We start from the raw sequence: 4197 nt of genomic DNA, 5'->3' as shown, positions 1-4197 counted from the left end.
AAGATTTTTAAAAGGTGGAGCTGTGCCTCACTACTTATTCATTTTAAAAAAGGGGGGTGGAATTAAGGGCCTATCCTTAAAAATATAAAGACAACATGAGATTATGTTCTACAGGGTAGGAATCGATTTTAGTCTAACAAAAATTTAAAAATAGGAAGAAGACAAAAAATGCTCAGTCATAATCATAATTGAGAAAGTACCAATAAACCACCTCACATCAATCTCAGACCCCAGAGTTTAAGTAGTTGGTGAAGGAGGAGGGGAGGAATAAAATTAATTAAAATAGGGAGCCAACATTGGGATGGGACAAGTATTGATTTTTATGACCACTTTGCGTTTTTTCTTTGTATTATGAAGTTCAAAGTGAGCTTACCATTCAATGTAGCAGCAAAATAAAGAATACTTGAAGTTTTTAGAGCATGTTTACATGACCTTTTTCTAACCCCTCTCCAATGGGATGGCCAGGGATTGTATGGAGGGTTGGTTTGTTTAGTGGCAGTGAGGATTGAAGCCAAAGCCTCAAGTATGTTAGGAAAATACTCTACCACTGGTTCACACTCAAATTAGAAAAAGCAAAAAAGGCTAGACACATAGGACAGTGGTACAGCATCCCTGCATTCAATCCCAGCACAACAACCAAAGAAAGAAGTGAGAAAATAAAGCATGTGATACCACTGTAAAGGAATGGAGATTTTATGAGATTGAAGTTTAGTATTAACATGAAAATAAAATATTACAAATTTGATTTCTTTATGGTAAGAAAAAGAGCTACAGAATTGACACAAAAGGAAATGACAAGAAACTCAAAACATGTCACTACCAAAGAGAAAACACCCATGTCAAAGCAGTAGAACAAAGGAGGGACACACGCAAGCGCACACACACACACACACACACACACACACACACACACACGGCTGTAATATATACCAAACAAGAAAAATAGCAGTTGTAGTCCTCCCTCCTCTCTCCTCCTTCCCCCTCTCTCTCTCCCTCCAATGGCTTGGTATTTAGGTATTTTTCAGAAGGGTAGGGGATAAACCCAGCAGCTGTTCCAGTGGCTTTACCACAGAGCTTCATTCTAGTCCTTTTTTTTATTTTCATTTTGAGAGAGTAATGCAAAATGGCCTCTTTTGAGATTCTTTTGAGATCCGCCTGCCTCAGACTCCAGGAGTTACTGCAATGACACGCTCGCACTCCTGTGCCCCACTTCTAGTGCATTGTTCAGTGTACAAAATAATGGGATTCTGATGTGAAAAGCTCAAACATGTATAAAAATGTTTGATTGATAGGCCCTCACAGTTTCTGTCCTCCCCTCCTCTCTGGCTGAACTAAACCACTTGGAAGGCATCCATTCTTCTATAGAAAACAAAAATGGAACACTTATTTCTGATTCAAAAGAAACAATAGGCAGGATTTTACAAATGATGCTGGGAAAACTGGATATCCACATAAAGCATCAAGTTGGACCTTTCAGCCCAGAGGGAAAAATTAACTCAAAATTGAAGAAAATCAAGCTAGAAAAACATATAAAACCTTCTGCAAGAAAACTTGGGGGAAAGTTTCATGACATTGAATTTGGCAATGATTTCTTAGATATGACACCAAAAGCACATACACAAGAAATTTGGACTACATCCAAATAAAAAACTGCATGAAAGGACACATAAGAAAAGGAAAGAATAATCTGTGGAATAGGAGAATCCCTTTGGAAATCACATCTTACAGAGTTTTGATATCAAGACAGAGAACTACAACTTACACAGAACTCCATTTTAAAGTGTGCAAAGGATTGGAATAGATATTTCTCCAAAGAAGATAAAAAAATTGTCATTAAGCATGTAAAAAGATGGTCAATATTACAAATCATTAGGGAAGCCAAATTCACATCCACAGAAAAATAACACCTTTCTCCCATTAGGATGGCTACCATCCCCAAACCAGATAACCAAAACAAAACAATTGCAGAGGAGGAGCAGAGAAACTGGAAACCCTAATGCACTGTTGGTGGGAAGGCAAAATGGTGTAGCTATTATGACAAAAATATGGTTGGTGCTCACAAAAAAATAAATAAATAACTATTATCTAGCAGTGTTATTTTTATGAGGTATCTAGTGTAGGTGAACTGATAGAGACGTATAATGATAGTCCTCAGGGGCTGGGGAGGGGGCTCTGGGTAGTTCTATTCTAATGGTTACAAAGTACCAGTTCTACAAGATATAAAGAGCTCTGTGGACAGTTGCTGGTAATGGTTACAGGAGAATGTCTTATAGGTGATGCCACTGAAGTGTACATTTAAAAATAGTGGTGAGGGTAAATTTTACATGCTGTTTTATTGAAATTTAAAAAAAAATAACACAAGGAAATTGTCTCAAAAGAATCTCTACACTTTATACAAACCTAGTTCACTTTTACAGCAAAGCCACTTATGTGATAACTAATCCACTCCACATAATTCACTCAGGAGGTGGAGCCTCCCTGGCCTTAAAGACCACACCTTGAAATGCTGTTCAGTTGAGCATAAGTTTTTCACACAGGAACGTCAGGGGGTTCAATGTTGACTCCATTCCAGTTGGACTGAGCCCAGAGCTGTTTTATTTTCATTCATGCACCAAGTAACAATGCTGTGGTCAAGGATGGACTGGATACATGATGGTGATGCCACAGAGGATATCATCAAGTGAAGATTGACATCAGAGTTATATTAGTTTATGTAAATGAACTCTATGATGTCTACACAATAAAAATCTCCCCATACATTTCTCAGAACCAACCCTCACCATTAGGCAATGCCAGATTGGAATTGTTTGTTTTTCTTTTTTGACATGTTTTTAATATGAGAAATACAGTTGTCCCTAAAATACAGGCATTCTCTGTTCTGTCTTATGGAGCAAAGTACAATTTCCTTTACAAAAAAAAAAAAATTGAACACAGTATTAGTCATGACAGTGAACTCTGCAGAGCATATTTGAGGTTTCTGCCTCTCTAGGAGGGGCTGTTGAGAAGAGTAAAGGAAGCAATGCTTTTAATAGTGGTTCTTAGGAGACAGAAAGTTTCCCCAATATTTCCTATGCAGGACCATTTTCAACCTCTTGTCCTAGAGAACCATAAAAGATGTACAGCAGGAAGAATTAGCCATGAGACTGCAAGTTCCCCATGTTTGGAAACAACATCTAAGTGGGGATTTAAAATTAAAAAAAAAAAAACACTCTCTTCACAGCAAAATCACTCTTGGGGAGTTCAGATGAGCACCACCAAGATTCTAGAGAAGCTTCCTGTCTGTTTTATCCCACTCCCTACCCCATAACTCATAAAAGTCTCAGATTTTATGAAAAAATAAATGTGCATGCTTCAAAATATTTGAAAGACTTGAGGTTTTTCAAATGAAAGCTCAGTAGGAGAAGGAGCGACCAAAGAGACAGTCCTTTGAATCACTCTAGCCCCATAGTCAAAAGCATGGACTCTCCCACCTGCTTACCGGAGATCCATGGCAGATTCACATCCAAAAGTGACTGCTGTTGAGTCATCACTGTTTGGGGGGCCCTTTGATGCATGTTTTTTCCTTCTAAGACCATGTGGCCAGTGGACTCCTGGGTCTACTATGTACACCTGGGGAGGAAGGTCATGTATAAGTTGCAAGACAGCCACAGCTGACCCCACAACCTTCTCCTCTAAACTTGGGCTCATCTAAAAAAAAAAAAAAAAAAAAAAGAAAGAAAAGAAAAGAAATCAGAACCAAAATCAAGACTTTTGTAAGTGCACTTCCTCAAAAAACTGCCATGCCAAAATCTCTTCCACTATCCTAGGTTTCAAATGTTCTAATTTATTTCTAAATTTTATACTGTATAAAAAAATTGTGTGCTTGAAAAACAATCCCCAGGACCACTCATACAATTCTTGCAGTGTAGTTTCTCACCCCTCCCTGCCTTGGGATTCTGGAGATGGAGTCCTGAACCTGGGCTTGCTAGGCAACACTCCACCATTAAGCTATACGCATGCTTTCTTTACTTTTTGTTTCTTTGATGGGGGAGGTAGCCAGATGGAACTCAGGGCCTCTTGCCTGCCTGCCTCACAATGGCATGCCTAAAATGCTGAACACGCATTTTGCTATTGAGCCTCCGCCCAGCCTATTCTGCTGATTTTTATTTATTTATATTTTTTTCTCCCGTACTTTTACTGTCTTCACTCCCATTAACT

Source organism: Urocitellus parryii, chromosome 5 (assembly GCF_045843805.1).
Source record: "Urocitellus parryii isolate mUroPar1 chromosome 5, mUroPar1.hap1, whole genome shotgun sequence".
NCBI classification, from domain to species: Eukaryota; Metazoa; Chordata; class Mammalia; order Rodentia; family Sciuridae; genus Urocitellus; species Urocitellus parryii.
This window is presented reverse-complemented; position numbering follows the sequence as displayed.